The 10,410-nt window shown below is 40.4% G+C and overlaps 1 pseudogene; it reads left to right on the forward strand.

The window, feature by feature from the left end:
• The first annotated feature begins 7,407 nt into the window (after positions 1 to 7,407).
• LOC119524242 lies at positions 7,408 to 7,949 on the forward strand (annotated as a pseudogene).
• The last annotated feature ends 2,461 nt before the right edge of the window (positions 7,950 to 10,410 follow it).

Raw genomic sequence — 10,410 nt, forward strand, 5'->3', positions numbered from 1 at the left:
AAATAGATTAATTGGAACTCCTCAAACTTAGAAGTTTCTGTACCTCAAAGGAATTTCTCAAAAAGGTAAAGAGGCAGCCGACTCAATGGGAAAAAATTTTTGGAAACCATGTATCTGACAAAAGACTGGTATCTTGCATATATAAAGAAATCCTACAATGTTGGGGACGATTAAGGTAGCATGTATAAAATCCACCCTCAGCGATGCCGGAGATATGCAACATGACCGCTAGGGCTGATGCAATAGCGGCTTAAGTTGCCCTCAGCCTTCTACGGAAGTGATAGCCATTCGCGCCTAAGATTCGCGCCTAGTGTGCTAGCTTTACTACCTGTCTTCTACCCCAGCAACAGTAGCCACCAATCCTGTGCTAGCCTTACATCTGCCATCCGCCCTAGCAACAGCAGCAGCCAATCCTAGACCGCCACCTGCCTTTGCAGCCACCAATCCTAGGCCGCCACCCGTTCGTACTAGCCACTCCCTCTACCTTAGAGTATATATACCCTGCCTCTTCAATAAAGTTTTGCAGCTTGATCAGAAACCTGTCTTGCTGTCGTTCTTCGTGTCTCTTGTCCCATACCATTCTTCCCTCGCAGGAGCTGGAGCCTCGGTTGATCGTCCCGCGGGCCGGGACACTACAACTCAATGACAATAGTACAGACAGCCCAATTATACAATGGGCAAAAGATATGAAAAGACAGTTCTCTGAAGAGGAAATAGAAATGGCCATGAAACACATGAAAAAATGTTCAGCTTCACTAGTTATTAGAGAGATGCAAATTAAGACCACAATGAGATACCATCTCACACCAATTAGAATGGCTGCCATTAAACAAACAGGAAACTACAAATGCTGGAGAGGATGTGGAGAAATTGGAACTCTTATTCATTGTTGGTGAGACTGTATAATGGTTCAGCCACTCTGGGAGTCAGTCTGGCAGTTTCTTAGAAAACTATATATAGAGATACCCTTCGATCCAGCGATTGCACTTCTTGGTATACACCCGGAAGATGGGAAAGCAGTGACGTGAACAGATATCTGCAGGCCAATGTTCATAGCAGCATGATTCACAATTGCCAAGAGATGGAAACAACCCAAATGTCCTTCAACAGATGAGTGGATAAATAAAATGTGGTATATACACATGATGGAATACTAGACAGCAGTAAGAAGGAACGATCTCGTGAAACATATGACAACTTGGATAAAGCTTGAAGACATAATGCTGAGAGAAATAAGCCAGGCACAAAAAGAGAAATGTTATATGCTACCAGTAATGTCAACTTTGAAAAATGTAAAACAAATGGTTTATAATGTAGAATGTAGGGGAACTAACGATAGACAGCAATTAAGGAAGGGGGAACAATAACCCAAGAAGAACAGATAAGGTATCATGGGTAAATTTAACGTTCTGGGAATGCCCAGGAATGACTGTGGTCTGTTAATTTCTCATGGGTATAGTACGACCAAGTTCACAGAAATGTTGCTATATTAGGTTACTTTCTTGCAGTAGAGTAGGAACACGTTGGAAGTAAAGTAGCTATCTTAGGTTAGTTGTCTTTTTCTTACTCCCTTGTTATGGTCTCTTTGAAATGTTATTTTATTGTATGATTTCTTAATTTTTTTAATTTTTTTTATTTTTCATACAGTTCATTTAGGAAAAAAAAGCCACCTTGAGGAGCCTGTGGAGAATGCAGGGGTATTGGCCTGCCCTACCTCGATGGTTGCTAACATGACCACAGACATAGGGGACTGGTGGTTTGATGGATTGAGCCCTCTACCAAGGGATTTGCCCTTGGGAAGACTGTTGCTGCAAAGGAAAGGCTACGCCTCCCTATAATTGTGTCTAAGAGCCTCCTCCCGTATGCCTCTTTGTTGCTCAGATGTAGCCCTCTCTCTCTAGCTAAGCCAACTTGGCAGGGGAAATCACTGCCCTCCCCCCTACATGGGATCAGACACCCAGGGTAGTGAATCTCCCTGGGAACGTGGAATATAACTCCTGGGGAGGAATGTAGACCCATCATCATGGGATGGAGAACATCTTCTTGACCAAAAGTGGGATGTGAAAGGAAATGAAATAAGCTTCAGTGGCAGAGAGATTCCAAAAGGAGCCAAGAGGTCACTCTGGTGGGCACTCTTACACACAATATAGACAACCCTTTTTAGGTTCTAAAGAATTGGGGTAGCTAGTGGTAGATATCTGAAACTATCAAACTACAACCCAGAACCCATGAATCTTGAAGACAGTTGTTATGAAAGTGTGGCTTATGAGGGGGGGCAGTGGGATTGGGGGGACCATAGGGATCACATTCCCGTTTGTCTAGTTTGTGGATGAATGAGTGGAAAGGTGGGGGAAGGAAGCAAACAAACAGACAAGGGCGCCCACTGTTCTTTTTTACTTTAGTTGCTCTTTTTCACTTTAGTTATTATTCTCGTTATTTTTCTGTGTGTGGTAATGAGGGTGTCGGTGATTGATTTGGGTGATGAATGTACAACTATGTAATGGTACTGTGAACAATCAAATGTACAATTTGCTTTGTATGACTGCGTGGTATGTGAATATATCTCAATAAAATGAATGTTAAAAAAAATTACATATTTTACATTGAGTTCAAATCCACTGTCATTAGTTTGTGTATTTTATATCATGTAGGAAGTAAATACTGGAGTTACAATTCAAAAATTATTGACTTCTATTTGTATTCCATTGTGGTCAGAGATTGTGCTTTGAATATGTTCAATTGTTTTGTTTTGTTTTGTTTTTAATTTATTGAGGCTTGTTTTATGTCCCAGCATATGCACCATTCTTGAGAAAGATCCATGATCTCTAGATAAAAATGAGTCTCCTGGTGATTTGGGATGTAAGGTTCTATATATGTCCATTAAAATTCTCTATATCTCTTTCTCCTTTCTTTGTTTCTCTGTCAGTAGGGCTCCCTTTAGTATCTGAAGTAGGGCAGGTCTTTTATTGGCAAACTCTCGCAGCATTTGTTTGTCTGTGAAAAATTTTAGCTCTCCCTCAAATTTGAAGGAGAGTTTTGCTGGATAAAGTATTCTTGGTTGGAAATTTTTCTCCCTCAGAATTTTAAATATGCCATGCCACTACCTTCTCGCCTCCATGGTAGCCACTACTTAGTCTTATGTTGTTTCCTTTGTATGTGGTGAACTGCTTTTCTCTTGCTGCTTTCAGAACTTGCTTCTTCTCTTCAGTATTTGACAGTCTGATCAGAATATGTCTTGAAGTGGGTTTATTTGGATTTATTCCATTTGGAGTTCGCTGGGCATTTATGCTTTGTGTATTTATGTTGTGTAGAAGGTTGGGGAAGTTTTCCCCAATACTTGCTTTGAATACTCTTTCTAGACCTTTACCCTTCCCTTCCCCTTCTGGGACACCAATGAGTCTTAAGTTTCGACATTTTATCTGTTGTATCCCTCCGATCCTTTTCAATTTTTTTTTTATTTTTTCCTCCATTCTTCCTTTTGTTCTTTCATTTTCTGTTCTGTGGTATTCTACGATGCTGAGTCGTTGTTCACCTTCCTATAATCTTGTATTATGAGTATCCAGAGTCTTTTTAATTTGGCCAACAGTTTATTTTATTTCCATAAGATCTTCTATTTTTTATGTACTCTTGCAATTTCTTCTTTATGCTCTTCTAGGGTCTTCTTTATGTCCCTATTATCCTGTTTCATGGTCTTCTTCATGTCTTTTATATCCTGTGCCATGTTTTCATTCCTCGATTGTGACTGTTGGATTAATTGTGCCAAGTACTGTGTTTCTTCTGATATTCTGATTTGGGTGTTTGGGATCAGGTTCTCCATATTCTCTGGTTTTACCAATTAAAACAGTGGCACCCATGGGCATCTGACTGGGACATGGGGTGTGGGATGGTGCTGAAATTGCAGGGATCCTGTGTTCTCACCTCTCCAGGCAGCATCTGGCTCAGTGTTGGGCTATGTTCCCCTCTGTACTTGGGATGGAGGACTTGTGCAGCCATTCCAGTTTGCAGCCACCTCCAGGCAAGGATTGGGTGCCCAACAGTGCTTCCCTCAATGGTGGGGGATAGGTGCCAGGAGCCACAGAGAGAATTACAGTCTCTTACCCCAGTTTCTCAGTCTCTTTGTCCTGTACTTCCCTGGTCATTATACTGTCCTCTGCTGTTCCCTGGATTCCCAAACAGGTGATTCAGGCAGTTTCTGCCTGGTTACTCACTGCTAGTGGGAGAGAAGAAGGTTCTACCATTCCCTCTCTAATCCTCCATTTTACAAGCACCTCCTTGGGGCCCTTTTGTATTCAACACTACTCAGTGGCTTGTGTTCTGCCCTGGGTTTCTGGGTACTTGGGTTCCAGTGTCTGGATATGTGTGGGGATCTGACTCACTAGTGTGAGTGTTTTTACTATCTGTGTCCCCAGTGGGAGGATCCTGGCCGCTGCCTCTGGGCACTTCCCAAGCTGTGTGCGATTGAGTGAGGTGGAGGGAAGAACACCAGCCAGTCCGGGATGGACGATTACTACCTGATATTTTTCTCTTTCTTCAATTCAGTATTTGTGAAATCCTTCTCTGGTCTCTACCTTCCTCCAGAGTTCTAAAGCAAGTGAGATTTGTCCATTTTTTCACTGAATCTCTGGAGAGGTTTTTCCAGGGTATGTCTTACATCACCATGTTGATGATGTCAGCAAAGGATTTTAATAGACATTTCTTCAAAGAATATATACAAATGACCAATAAGCAAATGAAAAGATACTCAACATCATTAGCCATCAGGGAAATTAAAATCAAAACCACAATAAGATTCCACTTCACATCCACCTGGATGGCTGTTATCAAATAACCAAAAATGATACATGCTGGCAAGGATGCAAAGAAATTGGAACCCTTATACACTGTTGGTGGCATTGTAAAATGTTGCAGCCATTGTGGAAATCAGTTTGGCAGTTCCTCAAAAAGTTGAACACAGAATTCCCGTATGACCCAGCAATCCCACTTCTAGGTATATAACCAAAAGAACTGAAAGCAGAAACTTGAACAGATATTTGTACAACAATGTTTATAGCAGCATTATTCACAACAGCCAAAAGTTGGAAACAACCCAAGTGTCCATCAACAGAAGAATGAATAAACAAAATGTGGTATAATACATAAAATAGATTATTCAGTCATGAAAGGGAATGAAGGTCTGAAACATGAAACATAGATGAACAACATGCTGAGTGAAATGTCAGACAAAAAAAATATTGTATGATCTCACTTATATGAAATACTTAGAATAAGCAAATTTCATAGAAACAGAAAGGAAAGTATAGATTACCAGGCAGGGGAGGGTGGAGTGGGAGTTATTTCTTAACATATGTAGTTTCTATTTGAAGTGATGAAAAAGTTTTGGTAAGGGTGATGGCAGCACAACATTGTGAGTGCAATTAATACCACTGATTTGTACACTTAAAATGGTTAAAATGGTAAATTTCATGTTATGCATACATTAACACAATAAAAAACATTTTAAACAGGGGACTTTCTCCAGTAATGGTGGCTGGTGGCATGACGGTGTTGGGGCCTGCATACTTGGGAGCGTGCCAGAGAGTAGCAGAGACTAATAACAAACATGAATAATAACAAAAAAGTATGCACCTCAGGTTCTGAGCCTGTAAATCCTTTCAAATCAGATTAGTGATTAATGCATTTGTTTTAGTCTTACAATCTCTTAAACAATTACTGGTATAATTGGAAAGCACCTACAAATTTAAATGACAGACAAGATTAAGGAATTTCCCTATCCCCACTTCCCTCACTCCCCTTTCCCTCCACCCAAATTCCTGCCTTGGTGCTCTGGGTGGCTACCATGCACCTGTTTGGGCAGCTGGAGTTTGTCAAATTATGAAGAGGAGTACTGAATAGAAGCCAAAAAATTCCAAACCCATAACATACAAAAGATTTGATTCCTGTTAAGAAAGGATCAGTGTAAGTAAAAATGACTACTTCTCTGGGCTGGGCTGGGCTGGGCTGGGCTGGGCTTCCATAGAGTCTGTCCTCTGCAAGCAGAAGAGGGCAAGAGAAGCATCATGCCAGTGAGAAGCTTTGGGGCGGGGTTTTTCTCTCAGTAACTAACGCATACTCAACAGCCACAGGGCAGGAGAACAATCGCTATTGCAGTGTTGGCTTTTATAGGCAATTGATACAAAAGTCAGACAGTAGGTTTTCCAATGAAAACTTTCTTATTAGAAGGTTGCCCAAATTCCCATCCAAAATCACTTAACTTCTCTTACTCACTTGAGCTCTTGGACCTCGTCCAGTGAAGAATTGTGATTTTCCGCATTTTTTTATTAGAGAAAGTTATAGGTTTATAGAAGAATCATGCAGAAAGTAGACTTTCCCCATAATTCCCCCTCACACAGTTTTCCCTATTATTAGTATTTTGCACTAATGTGGTACCTTTGTTACAATTGATGAAAAATATTATAATTATACTATTAACTATAGTCCATAGTTTATATTAGGGTTTACCCTTTATGTTGTACAGTTCTACGGTTTTTAAATTTCTATTCTGGTAACATATCTACAACCTAAAATTTCCCATTTTAGCCACTCTCAAATATACAATTCAGTGGTGTTAATTTTATTCACAATGTTGTGCTACCATCACCAACATCCATTACCACAGCTTTTCCATCACCTCAAACAGAAGCTCTTTACCAATTAACCATTAACTCCCCATTCCCTACCCCCACCCCGGCCCCTCATAACCGCTATTCTAGTTTCTGACTCAATGCTTTTAGATACAAGGTATCCAATAGTGGGGTCCACTTTTTCTACTTAACATTATTTCATACATCTTTCCCTTAAAATCCAGAAAAGGAGATTTCCCTTATACAACTGGCCTTATTTTTTACACTTCTGATAATTTACTTCTCAGGAAGAAAGACCCAGAGGCCATCTAGCTTGTGGAAGACTGGATTCAGAATTTCTACAGCAACTCCATTGTGCCTTTGACAGTTAAAATCAGTATGGCTAGTATTAGAATGCTCTTTCACTTAAAAACAGTGCAAACATAAATGGAGAGGCGGCGCGGCGCTGCTGCCATTCGGTGCGCGTTCCCGCAACTGTCCCCTCCTGGAGCGAGCCTCAAGCTTCGCTCTTCCTCTACCGCTGCAAGCGAGCAGCGGGCTCCAGGGAGAGCCGCGGAAGCCGAGGAAGAGGCGGCGCTCCCACCCCAGCACCCGGACTCCAGCGACCCTCGCTCACCTCCGGCACCGCGTCGGAGCGGCCGCCGCCTTCCGGAGAGACCTCCCGCTGCCCCTCCTGGCTCCCCTGAGCCCCGATTCGCCCTCGCCCCCACTCCTCGGCAGTGTGGCAGCGGCGGGACCCCTGCTGCAATGGCCGGAGCAGCAGCAACAGCAGGAAGAGCCCACCTTTATGATGAAGTTCAAGCCCAGCTAGACTCGGACCTATGACCGCAAGTGGTATAAGAAGCGGGCGGAGTGCCTGCGCTTCCTGAATGAGCAGGAGGACGAGGTACTGTTGGAGAGCAGCAGTCTATCCAGACCAGTGGATCATCTCAAGTGGGGGGATGGAGCCGGGGGAGGAGCCAGGCGGTGCTGCCGTAAGGGAGGTTTAAGAGGAGGCTGGAGTCAAAGGAAAATTAGGCAGACTCTTCAGCATATTTGAGCAGAACCAAGACTGAAAGCAGAGAACATATGTTTATGTTCTTACAGTCAATGAAAAATTGGAAGACTGGGAAGAGCCTGTTAATAGAGGAAGGAAGAGAGAGTGGTTCAAAGTAGAAGATGCAATCAAAGTTCTCCAGTGTCATAAACCTGTATATGCAGAGTATCTGGAAAAATAAGCTAGGTTGTTCCCCAGCCAATGGACAGCCCACAGTCCCTTCCCTTCCAGATACTAATGCCTTGTTTGTAACTGCTGCACAGACCTCTGGGTTGCCATCTAGTTTAAGATAGAAAGAATCCGGACGAACTCTACCACCATATGCCAGCTCATGGAGAGAGAGGCTTCTTTAATTGGCAAACAAACATCTGAATGACGCTTGCAAACTGTCTGAATTTGCCATACAGGGTTTTCAAACAATTTGCATGTTTTTCAGATGCTTTCAAATCTTTTTTTAAGTGTAAAAATATTTTAATAAGCGCAGGCCATGAGGATTTTTTTCAGATGCCTTAACTGTGGCCCCCCTACCCCATGTTATTTTTGCTTGTCATTTTTTTCCACAGGCTTTTTTCAGTTTTTTGTTTGTTTGTTTGTTTGTTTGCTTGCTTGCTTGCTTTGTCCATTTGACTCAGTCTGGTTTATTTTGTCAGGTTAACTTACTTGTGGATATATTTTCCCCCTAAATTTTTTTCTCATTCCACAGCATTAATGTACTAAACAAATCCTTCTGTGGCGAAAATTAGTTAAAACGATACTTCTTGGCATTGAAGAAACTGTACACCCCTTCCAAAATTTGTTTCATAGGATCATAATTTTAAATGATAAGTTCTAGATTTGAGCTATTTCTATGTTGTGCAATAACTATTTTGACAAAGGATTTAATCTTCTGTTTTCAGGAATCGGTCAACTGGTTTGTCCTTAATTTTCATAACTGGTATTATGTCGATAGCTACCAGATACAGCTATTTCCCCTATAACTCAACAGTAGTTTGACACAAAGTATAACTACAGAGGTGGTGATTTTCAGGGAGGTATTGTTAGCAAAATGCATGTAGTAAATATGTCTTATGAAAACTACATTCATGGAATTTGGTTTAGCATGCTTAGTGGCCAGCTCCCTTTATCCATCTCTCTCTACACAGAATACGCTAGGAACCTATATTTCTCAAGATAAACTGCTTTTAAAACACATTTTGTTTTTAAATGTAGTGACACTGCCTCAGTTAAACTTCCCTGTTTGCTAATGGCCACAGGATTGGAGTCTAACCTTAAATGCCCAGGCAGCAATAACTGTGTCACAGTTGAGTGAAATGGCTTTCTTGTTCAGCTGTTACAGACTTACATTGTTAGGGCACCTTACATGCCTCATCTTTTATAGATTGTCAATAGGTACTATTTATCATACAACTAATTTTGGGGCACTGTAACATACCCTGGACTAAGAATTACATTGTCTTATACCTGCCATTATACTCACTTAACATCAAGAATCTCATCTAAAATACATAGGTACCTTTTCTGAAACTCCTGCACTTCCCCCAAAAGGTCAGAAATGAGATGGGATATGGGAGAAAGTGAAAGATCACTCTATATGTTTACTTAGGCCTTTTGTAAAAATTTTACCAGTGAGTGTAAATTAGAGTTAGAGCATTTTGTTCCACAAATTGTTAACCTTTAAAAAATATAATTGCTGCTAAGAATAGAATGCTGTTACACTTAAGGAAAGTTGGTGCCATGTGTTGAAGATGAGATCTTGTGCAGCTGAACTAAATATAAACTTAAGTTCACAAATTAATGCTGTCAAAGGAATGAGTAAAGTAGAAAGTAACTTAACCAGTAACATAATTTCATTCTAAATTATGTAGTGTGATCAAATACAATCATCCAGAATTCTGTATTTTTCTTTGTTCAGAGGCTTTGTATTCTGTGTGTTTTTTAAAAAGGAAACATTTAAAATTCCACAGTTGACACTTTCTATCAATCTCCAATGGGCTAGGATTTTTTTCAGTAATCTCTTAAATTTCTTTAAATTATATACTGAAAACAGAAGAGAAACTGAATTGTTTTTGTATATAAGACTCCTTCCACTTAAAATACTGTCACAAGTATTTGGAAGGATTTCTCTTGTATATGATATTCTTAGAGGTAATAATGCATGATCTTATTTTATAAACTCTTGAACTATGTATTTGACATGTAAAATACGTACGGGATTGATATCAACCATCACTTAGAAAGTTAGCCTATAAATATCGTTGTTTAATTTTCTTTGGTCAGAAACATTTGGACTAAGTAGTGCCACTTGGGTCAGGATTTTCTTCAGTGCCATTTAGCAAACAACCATCTTTATGCAACTAGTAACATTTCAAGGTCTTCTATTTGTATAACACAACAGAATACTTTACAGTTGTCACACTTTAAATTCATAGAGGATTCTTCTGGAACTCAGTCTAGCAAAATTAGAGGAGAGACCCTAAGGAAATTTCTCTTAAGAGAAAAAGCCAACATTTTAAAGCTAAACTGTTGAACCTACTTCAGATAATAATGGCTACTATCTCAACACTCCAAAGTTTATAGTGTTGGGAATGTCATTTGTACTTTTTGTGTGGTAGTTGGGTAAAATTGGGCAGTTAAATTTTTCAGTCCCATGTACCTCCCAAATAAAAACACAAAAGAACTAGTTATTTTAAATTAAGACTTGCAGGTATGAGGTAGAAGCTGTCCTGCTTGTTTTGTAAACAGGTGACATTTTTC

The sequence above is a fragment of the Choloepus didactylus genome, chromosome Y, assembly GCF_015220235.1.
Source record: "Choloepus didactylus isolate mChoDid1 chromosome Y, mChoDid1.pri, whole genome shotgun sequence".
NCBI lineage: Eukaryota > Metazoa > Chordata > Mammalia > Pilosa > Megalonychidae > Choloepus > Choloepus didactylus.